A 14,525-nucleotide genomic window follows, 5' to 3' on the forward strand; every position below is an offset into this window, starting at 1 on the left:
CCGATATGTTTACTAGTACGTAGGCTACAACCTGCAGAAGGCTACGACCTTCTTTCTTCCTCCAAGGACCATGTTTCATAAATTTTCAGACTGGATCCATCAACAACATCATAACTGTAATTCAATCATCAAATACATCTACATCAACTAATAAATTTCTAAACCAACCACAACTAAATCAATCAATCACTTTGACAACCCATCAATCTGATCATTTAGAATACTGTCACCAGAATACAGTAACTGGAACCCAAACCAGAACCCAGAACTCTGCAACAGCAAACAGAAACCACTGAAACATACTTTATAAGGTATATGCTACTTCCATGTGTCGAACCTGCATGTATACTTGCTTTTCTCAATGCCAACCAACATATACATTTGCAAATATTAATTCATAATTCTGTAGCTATTCCAGACTTCAGTTATACCCAGATCATAATATTTACAAAAAAACATATGCGTTAGTATTTAGATCTAGAATAAACATGATCAAACCATATAAAGATAACTCGTTTCAAGACTTAAGATCTCGATCCATCATTAGATCTTACCCTCCATCAACCACTAAGGTTCATCCCTGGTTTAGATCAAGCACATCACCATAAGCCAATAACCTTCATACTAGATCTCACACTTCATTAGATATTCGATACTTGCACACCTGGCCTAATGATCTTCTCCTCCTTTAATAGTTTTAGGCCTTTCTCAATACCATGGTCCAAAACCACTTAGGACTAATACCTTGGACCAAATACCTAAGGTCAATACCTCGGACCAGATACCTTGGACCAATACCATGGATCAAAAAACCATGGACCGAATACCTTGGACCAAAAACTTAGTTTTCCAAGATATACACGCTTTTCCTTCTGTGAACCTGTGTGTATATGCACCTTGGTCAATGTGAACCTACATAAACCTCTCTTTCTTCATTCTTTGTTGTTAACCTGCTATACTGTGATCTTTCATCCGAGTGAGTTTCCATCAGAGATAACACCTATATCATAATGCCAATAGCTAAATCACACCATACCCTAATTAAAAATTTAAGAAGCTATGCTAGGCAGAAATGCCAAATCAACATGAAACAAATGCTACTATATATGTTGCAAAAGTAATAAGCATCAAACAATACTAATATGAAAGTAAAGGGACTAAACTAAATCGGTTTTTTCTTTTTTTGGTCTTTTTATGCAAAATCAAGTATGCAAACTAATTGTTCTTGTGGATGTGACAGGTGTATTAAGGATGTTTGAGGATAGCTAGAAGGGTTATGAGATGGTTGGATGGTGTGGAAGACCCCTGGAAGGCATTTGGTGACCTCCTAGAGGTTTTCCATCAATTTGGTCTAAAAAACAGGTAGTTTCAGGAAAACCTACAGGATGTACTAGAAACCTACAGGATGATCGTATAGGAATTATAGGAAACATACATGATACAACCGAGAGCTAAGTGTGAGGTACTGGAGGTGATGGGAGGCTTAGGAAAGGTGTGTGATGGGTTGAATGGAGTGAGGTAAGGTCTAGGATCACTCATGAGTCAATATCCAAGATAATAGATGGCTAGATTCACTCAATGTGCTTGGGAGAATTTCTATGAAAAATGATGGAAAACTAATGAAGGTGATGGTGAAAACAAGAGATGGCTAAGGTGGATGAAGTGGAAGGTGCCTACTGGATATGAAATCTTAGTCTCCTCCTAAAGAACCTTCTCTGCATAAAACATGTGTATCTTCCAAAACACTATGCAACAAGATATATTTTCATAAACTAGAAAAGCAGAATTAATGGATCAATTGCCTATACTATGCATGGAGAAAGTGTTATGTACCTAGGGGGGATAATATGGGGTACAAAGGGAGGTACCCAAGGGAATAAGGTAATAATGGGATGGGCCATAGTAATAAATAAGGTGGTTAACCCGTATCATGTAAGGGACCACAAGTAGTTAGTAATAATGTTATGGGCCCATGGTATTAGATATATGGTATTGAGGGAACCATGGTAATGACCCATGGTATGTATGTATGAAGCCTATATAGAGGCTAGAGACTCCATATTGAGAGAGGCCAAGGATTATTGTATGAACATGCATATGGCCTGTGGAGTGTTCTCCTTCCTTAATGAGTGAATGTATGGTGTTGCCCTACCTTAAGGGTTTGATTAATAAAGTGAAGCATTTCTATCTATTTCTATCTATTATTTCTTGGGTTTATTTCTATTATCTTATATTTTCATATCAGATCTATAACAAGTGGTATCAGAGCACTTTCTTGGGCAAAAGTGGAGAATTTTTTTTAATTTTTTGTAGGAACTTTCTAGGGCGGCAAGTTTTTAGATTAGATTTGTACATTTTGGGGAAAAATATACAAAATATAATTGTAGATCTATATTCTTTGTGAAAAAATACCCGATTTCAAAAAAAATTGGTTCAAATCAGAGTCCGGATGAAGGAGATATCGCTGATCTAAAAATCAGTGGGGTTGCAGACAAATTTTTAGGGCAGCGAGTTTGCGGCACAGATCTAGATGTCCTGGTGCAAGATCTGCAAAATCTAATTGTAGATCTGGATTATTTTTGAAAAAATACCCGATTTAAAAAAAAAAAAAAATCAGTTGAATCGGAGTCCGGATGAGGGAGATATCGCTGATTTAAAATCCGCTCTTTTTTCATAATTTTTGGTGACGGTGGGAGAGTTGCAGTGCAGATCTGAAATTCTAGTGCCTGGATCGGGATTTCTATCACATGGGTAGATGCAGAATGGTTGTTTCATTTCTGAAAATAAGTCATGACAGGGATTCTGAGCAATATTGACTAAACTGTGACAATTTCAAATTTTTCGCCAAATAAGTGATTCTTTTTTCAAAACACCCTTCATGGCGTTTCTATATTTTATAGGAAAAGAGGATGGTCCTACTATTGAAGAATACGTAAAGGAAATAAAGTCAATATGGGAAAAAAATGGAAATTTTGGGTATTGTACCAATTTAAAGATGAGGCTTACAGATGGTGGAAATCAATTTAAAACACACAGTTGCCTGAAATTTCGGATAAAGAATTTGAAAAACTCTTTTTGAACAAATGGTCTCAGGCTAGAAAATGAGATAAGGGAAAACATGTGGGGTTTTTTCCTACTGGTATATCCTTATTGCAGGTTTATTGATTGATTCAGAAGGACAAAATCATTGTGTTTATAAATCTAAGATGCAAGCAAATTCTCATAAATGTCAACTTGGCAAAAAAATTGCAAGTGCCAGCAAAACACATTGATAACACACAAGTTGATGATGAGGAAGTTCAAGTTTATAAGGATTTGAAGCTTTCTATGGATAAGTATGTGTTGCATGGTGATTTTTATACTTCAGATATGGATAACATAGATGTTGTTTTGGGATATCCTTAGATGGAATCCGTGGGTATTATCAATATTAATGTGCAAAAGAAATTCCTGAAGCTCTGGTATAAAAAGAAGAAAATTACATTGCAGGATATTTCCATTAAGACCCAAGCAGAGACTATGGAGGCAGAAGCACAAAGCTCTAGGGACACTTACACATTAGATGATGAGCAGTTAATGGTCGACAATCAAACACAAACAGAGGCTAAAGCAGAAAAGGTTATAGGTGCTGACACATCAGACGAGGGTTCAGTGGTTGAAGTAATATTGGAAGATAAGACACCACAACAGGCACCACAACATGCACCAGATAACAATCATGCTCCAATAAGGGGTGAATTAAAGAAAAAGACACCGTGGGTTAAAACTTCAACATATCATCACCCACATCACCCCGCAAGACAACAACCAACAAGATGGAAACCAATTAGCCACAAGGACAACAACCCCCGAATGACAGATAGAGAGGAGCAAAGATCCACCTACTACACATCAACACAGAAGAGCTGCCAAGGTCAACTTCCATCTCAAGCGAGCGAGGCACTAGTGAGATCGAGGGTTCACCTTTCTCTTGGATGGCTAGATGCACGTGCATGGTACCAATGGACTACTCTTTTGAGTAGATCTTATTACTTGTGTTCTTCCCATGTTTCAGGGACTAAACATGCTAAGGTGGGTGGAATGTTATATACCTAGGGGGGATAATATGGGGTACAAAGGGAGGTACCCAAGGGAATAATGTAATAATGGGATGGGCCATAGTAATAAATAAGGTGGTTAACCCGTATCATGTAAGGGACCACAAGTAGTTAGTAATAATGTTATGGGCCCATGGTATTAAATAGATGGTATTGAGGGAACCATGGTAATGACCCATGGTATTGTATGTATGAGGCCTATATAAAGGCTAGAGACTCCACAGTGAGAGAGGTCAAGGATTATTGTATGAACATAGTTTGTGTTTCTCAACCAAGTAATTATTATGTTTCCTTTATACAAATGAACACCCGTACACATTCATTATCATCAGCAATTATAAATGAAGAACACAATTGCACAGTATAAAGGGAGTGGCAACTCCTTGAACAATGAGTTTATCCGAATATATATTATTGATCAAATTTCAACTTTTACAAAGCTTACAAGTATACTTGGGAAACACCAAGTTTCATACTTAGCCATATTTACAACTTCTCACACCTCCGTGTGATAACCAAGATTCCTTGCCCAAGCTGGGAGGGCGTGCCCTCACACGAGCTGCCTACCGTACTTCTCAACTGAACCTTGTTCTGATAGGTGGGCGACCTCACCCAAGTCACCCTTCGTTTACTTCCACATGGTGGGCGGGCGACCTCACCCGAGTCCCCTTTTCCACCTCAGCGTTTAGCGTTGCACGACGGGTGGGTGGTCACCTGAGTCGCCCAAGATACCTGTGTTAACCAAGCGCCTGGCACTTCTACCCACTCTCTACCCAAACACTGGCACCTTCACCCAAGACCTATGTGTTTATCTTCTTGCAGCCTTGCCCAAGGTTGGGCGCATAGAATTGCGCCTTTCCTACTTGTTGCAGCTTCACTTTAACTTCACACTTCCTCCTTGAGTTGCTCGTTCGAATGCTTGAGCGATGTCCCAAATGATCCATCAACGCATCAATATATATGCTATGTCGTGTGGTCGTGCCTCCTCTCGGCCGACCCTTGTTTATCATCAACTGACACCCTTCGTTTGGTTTTCCATATGGTTGGCCCATCGGCCAACACCCCCAACCAACAATTCATCACCGTCGACTTGTTAAGTGAATGCCCAAGCTTGTTCACTGTATAAACATAAGACTCACTCCTCACTTGTATGCACGCACACTTCAAGTGTTTGCTCGGTCCTCTTTGTTAGCTCACGCGCTCGGTTGTTGAACCAACATGTTGCCAAGCCTTCGCACATCGTGTTTCAGTTATGCCAAGGTTTGCAGGTCCTTACATCCTCCTCCACTTGAAGTTGTTGGTGTTCTCCTTCCTTAAGGAGTGAATGTATAGTGTTGCCCTACCTTAAGGGTTTGATTAATAAAGTGAAGCATTTCTATCTATTTCTATCTATTATTTCTTGGGTTTATTTCTATTATTCTATATGTTCAGATCATATCTATAACAAAAAGTTGCTGAAAGGAATGAAAGCCTGAGTGAGATCTACTATAGAAATGGAGATGAAAAACATGACAATGAAATCTATCTTGCAAAATTAAAAAAATACTAAATTAAATATAGCAAATTCCAAAGCTTATAAAAGAAATAGAAATTTGTGTTTTTGGGGCTGCTTAAGGGTCCCTTCCTCAAGTCATGGTCCTAGAGGGAGGAAGTGAGGCCGAGAAACCTGCTAACAACCTTGTGGTGATTCTTTTTCTCCTTTCCAACCTGTTACTTGAAATAATGCACAAATGGAAGCAAATTATCAAACAACCAATATAATCTACACTACTTTTAATGGAAATGCATCTAAAAACAAATTAACAATGAAGCTATGAATTTACACTAAACATACATGTACAATAAAGAGGAGCTTTGGTTGCTATGGTTGGGCCCTAACCCAAGAGTTTCAGCCCTCTGAGTTAACTCAGTGTTGGCTCAAAACAAAACTCATTCTTATTACCAAAACAACAAATTACGTCAATAGAATTGTCACAAGTTTTCTAGCTCGAAAATAGATTAGAGTTTTACAATCAAAAATATGAATCCTACTAGGGTCCTAGGCCTCTCTACTTATACATCTGAAGTCCCCAATGACTTCCTTAAAATTATGGAGGCTCGGCTCCCCAAACTTGAGATAAACTGGTGCTTTGTCTCTCACTTGCTCAGCTGCCTTCTAGTCCTCATGATTTGGTTGTTTTCACTCCAAGCTGATGTGATGAATGGAGGAATATTCAAATGGAGGAATAGTAAATGAAGAGGAATTACCTCCTACAACCCCTCTCCCTTGTCCCATTCGAGTTTTGGCCTTAGTGTTTGCCAAAATTCCTTGATTTTATCCTTTAATCCTGCATTCAATGCATATTAGACCACAAAGCATAATATCCAACTCTAACTCACCTCATAAACAAAATATAACCAAAAGCATGTAATACGTTATGAGAAAAGTTGGTTTGACTAAGCTAGGAGGTGAATTGAGGCCCATATAATTACCCAATGATGAGGCTCATCAAATATACACGTGGAAGTAGGAATTGACATGGTAGGATAGTCGCATGTTGATGTGGCATGATGTGGTAGCTTCAAAGATCAACATGTGGCATGATGTGGTGCTTATGTGGTAGCTAACTATAATGTTAAGTGTACTATTGGGAGAATACAATGTTTCCCAATTAGATGGTGTCACTTGGCACCTCTAAAAGAATGTAGAAAGTTAATATGTTTAAAATTTGTTGCACAATTGGAGTCCATGGGAATTGAGCCCTCAGCCTTGATAGTGACAGGCTAGTGGGCCAACCATTAGGTCATGCATCATACTTTGTAACATGAATGGATAATTCTATATTCAAGCTTTTTTATAACAATATTAGCCACAATGGAGAAAAAGGTCTCCTTGATAACCAATGGAATTTACCGCCAATGAATAAGCACATGGGTCGATTGGAGCATTGGTATATTCTATCGTTATGGTATATATATATGTCTACTAAGAAATGACACATATAATATGGTTATAAAATGGCATAAGATATGTGCTTGCGTAAACAAACTATTTCTAGAAGTGGGATTAAATAAAAAAAATGCATGTTGGCCAAGGTTCGGTAGGCCATATTAATATATGGGCCACCAAGCTATGGTTATAACTATATCCTATTTTAAAAATATATCATGCATCCAATACGAGATAAGCATGACAGCGCGTAGGCTTGACCATGGGTCTATCAGCCAACAAAAACTATATAAAAAATGAATTACCATTGTGCCACAAAATTTGTCGTTGTAAAATTTTATGGTTTTGAGAGATTTTAAGCTTTGGTTTTGCCAGTTTATTTTGTAAATATGTGATGCTTTTGGAGTTTTATTTTCTAGCAATGAAAAGGAGATGTTGGGCATGGAATCCCCCCACAACATGTTTTGGGTCTCAAAGCCCAAGTTTTGGTCAAAGGTTTTGTAAGACTCTGCGAATTGCGGTCGCAGAGTGCGAAGTAGAGGTCAAGTCATAGGGTTGTCCACCCTAAAGTAATGTAATGTAATGTAAAGTCATGTCATCCTACCCATGGTCCGTGGACCATGGGTTTGTATAAATAGAGGGAGGCTCTAGGTTGTAAAGAGAGCATAGGAATAATAATGAAGAATGTGAATGGTTCGAGCTTAGAGTAGGATTCTAAGTGTATTGGGTCGTAGTAATAGGAAGAGGCTCTGTAGCTGAGTCCACAGAGTCCTAGTATAGTCCGCAGTTGAGTGCGTGGACCCTTGCATCTGAGTACGTAGGGTGGTGTCAAGTCTATAATCGGGATTGGAGATTAATAAAGAGAAGTTTATTCTTATTTCTGTGTATTTTTTGTACCTTGCCTTCTTTATGTTTATATTGGTTTATTTGTCATGTGCACTGATATGATTGATGAATATGATGTAACAATCATTAGTCTTACATGAACAAGTTAAGTAATTAGATAATCACATATTAAATAGCAAGGAACTTGGGTATTATACGGGTTGCGCCCTGACTAGGGCTGCGTGGAAGGGATTGCAAGTGCGCGTAGCGACGGGTCAAACTACGGACCTCCGGAAGCCCATCAAACATCTCAAGGGTGTGGAAACCTGGTTCTATCACCCTCCCATATTACTTCGGGTGAGACCTTAGTCTGCACTCTGCGGACTATTGCCAAAAGGGCCAGTAGTACTGGGATTTGCTTGGCCAAATCACCTCTAAACCTGGGTGAGGCCCATGCAAGCCCACAAATGGTTCTGTTTCTGAGACTGAGATCTGCATTAAGGATTTATGATGTTGTGCCACTGGAATCCAACGAAGAAAGAAATTGAAGAGTGGTTGGACAAGAAAATTCACGATTTTGCGACGCAAGAGAATAGAAATCCATGCGTATCTAAGGAATAGTGGTTGGAGCACTACTTGTATACATAAATCCACAAAATTTTCTTTGCATCCTTTCCTTCTGAGCTGTATGAGTGGATCACAAAGTTAGCAGACAGCCAGGGAAGGTGTAGGCTCGAAAAACCAATTCTGTGGACTCTGGAATTAGTGCGCAGACTAGAAGCATCAGAAGGTAAGATCACACAAGTTGTGGATCATTGGCTTGACCGAATACTAGGAGGATTTATCACTGAGTTCGCGGTAGACACGACCTTCAGCTATAGTGAGGCGAAGTGATGTTTTCTCAAGGGACCATGAGGTAAGTATATTAAATCTTTTAACACTTGGATTAAGATGTTATTGTATGAAAAGGTGGTTTTGTGAATAAATTAATGTTTGGGAATATGTGAAGTGGGAAGATCTATAAAAGCGGAAGTAGCGAAGAGCTCGAAACCAGTTCCTTAATTTCACCCTTGTGGGAGAGTGAGGAAGAGCTCGCGAAGGCTTCTCCAAGAAGCGCGGTCAATTTGATAAGACAACAAATTCAGCGTTTACCACCTCCACCCACATTGCCACCCGTTTAACCCTCCTCACCTCTATCTCCACCCACCCCACCTTTTCCACCACCACAGTTCAATATGGCGAGTGCGACCAAACTATCGGTGTTCACGGGAGTAGGGAACGAAGATCCAGACTAATTCTGGTTCGTGGTAAGAGTAGTATGGAAAGCACAAGGTGTCGTGGATGATAATATTAAAAAGGCTACGCTAGTGAGCGTGGTGCAGGATCGTGCATTAACGTGGTATATCAAGCATTCTAATTACCACCTGAACATAGGAATCATAGAGATCGAGGCCGTGCTGAACAGGGAATTTAGCAGGGAAAAATCAGAAACACAATCAATCATCGGGTTTAAGGAGATCGCAGTGCTCCTGGGCGAGAGCCCCTGGGATCTGGACCAAAGGCTGAAGAGTACGATCCATGAATCCAATATGACATTAACAGATGCACATCATCACGCATGGTTTGTGGCCTCACTAATGCCACACTTAAGGATGTCGCTATCATAGCAAAAACTTTCCACCCGGGCCGAAGCGTTGGATATGGCAATGAGATTGCATGAGACCCCTATACAAGACCCTGGGTTGGGAGTCCAACAAATCCACACACAACTACAGAATCTGTGTTTGGAAATGCAAAGTTTGAAATAGGACAGGACATCTCAACTGGGGATGCACAAGGAAATGTGGTGCATAAAATGCCAAGGCCAAGGGCATGACAAGGACCACTTCCCAGTATTTGTGAACTACTTGGTAGGAGGAGGGCCAATGCCATTAATACCGGAGGTATAGGCAGGTCCAAGTGCAAAATCTGCATTATGGTGCACGATCTTCTAGAAAGGAGGAAAACACACCACGGATAATTGTCATCTATTGCAGAAGTATACGTAGACGTCCCAACAATTGTTTTGTAATTTCTGCAGGTCGGTAGGCCATGATGAATGCACCTGCCGAAGCTATGAACTAATGATGGATTGGACTCCTGCCTACAGGGTGCAGACCGAAACACGAGCCCTCAACCCAAATGTAGGGATGGCGTGGGCTAGGTTTTAGGGGCACAATCGGGGTCAAGGTGGAATGGGACCAGCAAGGGGTCACGAACAAATAATTTGTTACAATTTTGGAGGGCCAGGGCATTATGCCCATGATTGTACAAACCTGACAAGAATATCATGTTGGTATTGTACTTAGTTTGATCATGACACAGAAGAATGCCCTTTGTTAATAGCGAGGATGCACAAAAATGGGGTACTCCAGCCCCCTCCGACTCAGAATTTACAAATGATGAGGTCTGAACTGTGCAAAGAAGACCCAAATGTAAACATGATGCTCAGGAGCGATATGACCATTGGAGATGATAAAGGAAAGTAGCCAGAAGAAAGTGTGTGGGTTCGCAAGGCTTCTACAAAGGAACCTGAGTTTGATTTAGAACACATGAAGAAGACATTCTTGGAAGCTAAGAAGAGCTTCACAGAGGCCTCCACTTCAGGTAGTAAGGTTCAACTAGAACCAAGGATGGATCCTTAAATGCTCACTACCTTTCTAGAGACATGCATGAAACTGTTGCGTGACAGCAAGGTAGTCAAAGGACTACAAGAACTTATCACTAGGTGCGTGGGGTCAGGAGAACCACGCATGGTCCAGAAACTTGGGAAGCATGCATTGTGAACAGGGAGGGAAATGAGGTTGACTGTGCAAATAGGTGAGTACAAAATGGATCAGGTAATCCTGGATCTAGGCTCGGATGTGAATGTTCTACCAAAGTAAACATGGGAACGCATGGGCAAACCCACGCTGCAATGGTCCCCTATTCAGTTACGAATGGCGAACCAACAGAAGATTCTGCCCATGGGAAGATTGCAAGGGGTAACAGTCGACATTGAAGGTGTGAGCACGTAGGTGGATTTTGAAGTGATAGAGATTATCGATGACAGTAATCCCTATCCCATGCTACTAGGAATAGACTGGGCCACCGATGTGAATGAAGTCATAAATTTGAATAAAAGCAAAATGATCTTTGAGAAAAAATCACTACGCATGGTAGTACCGCTAGATCCAGTCGAAGGAGCGCGATACACTAAATCGGTGCACAACAATGATAGTGATAATGGTCTCAACTATATTTACAAGATAACTATGCAAGTAAAGGATTGGGTGAATCCAGCTATAGATGGAAGGATTTCATGGGAGCGCGAAAGCTCCTACACTTCTGATTCAAATGAAGAGATAGAGTGATGGAAGAATCGGCAACATGAAGTAACAACACTAAACTAAAACATGATGATCATATCATTGCGTTGTGTGACAGTAGAGTCAAGGGAGTGGCTGACATATGATTTATTGTCAGCAGTGGATGAATTCCTAAGAAAATTTAAAAGTGCAGTACCAAAACAACAACTGTTCGATGCGCTGAAGTGGGCACAGCGCGCAACACCCGCACGATGGTGGGGTACGCATCAAGGAAATTTTGAGGACCAGCGCAGATGCAGAAGGATGATGAACCTACATTTTGGAAAACCCCAGCTTCGAATGCAAGTGGGTCAATAGCAGCGGAAAAACTTGTGCGCCCATCTTTCTCGATGGGTATAGACATATGTTGTAAAGCCCACACACGCACACCAGCCCCAGGATAGAGAATCAAAACAAATCGCAGCAACAGGAAAGATGACACGTGTTGCCAAGTATCCACGCTGAAGCATTTGATAGGGTGTGCAGAGTCCTGAACTAGGTTGACCAAGCAAAACAAACTAATCGGGACCTGTGTGTGCCATTAGTTCGATGGGCCTACTGGGCCATGTGAAAAACCTTGAACGTGGAGATGATTCCAAAGGTGTGGAATGGAATGGAGACCATAATTACTGAAGAAAACACACAAAGGAATACACACGTACTGGACCCTGTAGTGGTGGCAGTGCATGATGGCAAGGAGAAGGAAATCACACATCTACATGAGGAAGAACATATAATGATTCAGGAAGCCATCCAGCGAGGGAACCTTAAACTTCACAAACTCAAAAAGGACCGGGTATGATTGAGGAAGACAAGCCTTTTGATGAATGTTGAGATCAAGAGGCTGGCATGTCTCAAACCAAGGATGACAAGGCAAGATACAGATGATCGTACCATTGCATTAGAAGAGTGTCACCGACAATTCATGACTTTGCTACCATGGCTACGACCATACCTCACCAAATACAGTAACCAGGGGAGCACACTACATACAGTGGAATGCATAGTGCTGGCGGCCACATAGACAATTGAGGAGCTTCTACAGACTGTGCTGGCAAGCGAGTTGAAGTCTTGCACAGGTGGTGTGACCACCTTACTAGCCGTAGGGAGCACAGTCTCAGTGCTCCAAACAGTTGAAAGAGAGTGCGTGACTCTAAAAGAGTCTATTTGGGGGTTGCACGATGAGGGGCGTGGGTGGAGAATCAAAAGGACACAAGGTTTGTGCCCGTGCATGGGGAGCTATGCTACCATGCGGTTAGGCTGGGAAGTAATCATTGGTGTTACTGTTCATGACGAGATGTCCAATTTTAGGAAAAAGGGAGCGAGCAGCAGGAATGTAAGACACAAATTAAGAGCTAGATTTAGGGCAATCTACTACCAAGAAAGAATTGATGGCTCAGAATTGGGGGCAATAGTCGGATTTGAATTCAAAAGGCACTATAAAACTCCAAGGGCTAACCGCAAGACAACACTTGTTCATTTGAGATTTGAGCACTTACGTAGAGCACAGAGTGTTAAGCGCCAGGCAATATTTGAGCCCAGAAGTTCGTAAATGACCACAGACAACTCAAACAGGATGACGACTACCAGGACAGGTTTGGGCTATGTAGAAGAAACCACCGATGAGACTGCGCAAAACCCCACGCTACATGACATTCTCGAAGAGACTAGGGTCACGCCAGAAATCTCGAAATCACCTCGAACACGAGGCCCAAGAAAGATGAGCAGGCGGCAGGACCAGTCCACATGTCCCCGCAGAATCTGCAGTTTGGTAAACTATCCATGGAAGAAAAGAGCAAGGCTGTCACCATTGAGACAGATGATGAGGAGGAGGACCTGCAGACTCTTGTAGATGAGATAGAAGTAGCAGAAGACATGGAAGAGGACATCCAGCCGGTGCGTGCTACAACAAAACTACCTGAGTACGTTCCTCTGCGGAAAGGGAAAGCTAAGATACCCAAGGATCTGGATGCCTCTAAGAGCGCACTCCAAACCCTGCTCCTCCCTGATGGAATTGTGTTTCAGGGCTTGGCCTTGGGATGTGTGCCCACAATGAAGTTTGAAGATTGGGAGCTCATGGAAAGCGAGAAGTTCCCACATTTAGAGACTAAGAACCTCATGAAACAGATCACAGAGGGGTCAGTTACGACACTAGAGTCGCAGAAATGGTTGCGCGGTGTGGAGAAGGCTAGACTACTTCAGCTACTATGGATCCACTCTTTCACCATGTGCCTATGACAATTTTCGTCATCAGGAAGTTGTTGTGCCTAGTGCATGATGGGTACTTACGCTTAGAGGAGCCTATTCCCATCATGCTGGATCTTATCCACAGGATTTCTTGGCTCCCCGGTAAGGGAAAGGACCCCACAGAGATAGCAGGAAAAAACAGAGATTTGGCGTTCGTAGAGGCCATGAAGAAGAAATACAAACTAGAAAGGAAGAAGAGGGGTTACAAAATCAATAGCATTAAGGATAAAGGGGTGCACCTAGCCACCCAAATCCTGGCTAGGAAGGTAATGAGAAAATGTTGCGGAGATGAGGTACCAGCGCTGGTAGTTGCGCTAGCAGAACAATGCACGAAGGGGGTATAATTCAACTGGGCTGAGTTCCTCTACGAGGAGTTATTAACTAACTGCAAAGAAGCCCATGAGCAGGGCAAGACTTTCCAGTATGTGTGGTTGCTCTTGTCGATTTTGTTAGTAACAGGGGACCTACGTGAGGACAGATAATTCCCTAATATTGAATAGGACTTACTAGAGGCTGCAAAGTACGCGTCACTCTGGGCTACGAAGGATGCCACGCAGATCCACAAAACAAATATCTTCTGGGTGCTCATGGAGGCGAGCATCCGGATGTGGATCAACAGGAGGTCGTGCCTGTCCCCCACAGTGTACAACAGTCTGTGGAGCTTTGCAGACTTCAAGGCGGATATGCATAATGTGTATATCAAGGCACATAAAGATCCGGTGTAGAACTGGACCAAGCTCCCCTTCATCGCCATTGATGATGCAATCTTCTCCCTGCTAGACTCATGGCCTCCTAGGTGGCGCGCCCTGGACCTCGCAAAGAAGGATAGAACAACGGAAAAAAAGCAAAAGGCTGCAACCAAGTTGCATATCACCCAGTTGGCCCAACAAATGTGCAATGAACAAGCGGCTGCAGAGGTAAGGGCTACCTGCGAGGTAGCAAGGGCAGCCATAGAACATGAAAAAGTTGCCAAAACAATAGTAGCAACATAGGAAATAGGGGCCACCATGACGTAGGAGGAACGGGGCCAAAACGTGTCTA

Source organism: Pinus tabuliformis, chromosome 1_2, assembly GCF_031772625.1.
Source record: "Pinus tabuliformis cultivar Carrire ecotype Pingquan chromosome 1_2, CPIR1, whole genome shotgun sequence".
Taxonomy (NCBI): Eukaryota; Viridiplantae; Streptophyta; class Pinopsida; order Pinales; family Pinaceae; genus Pinus; species Pinus tabuliformis.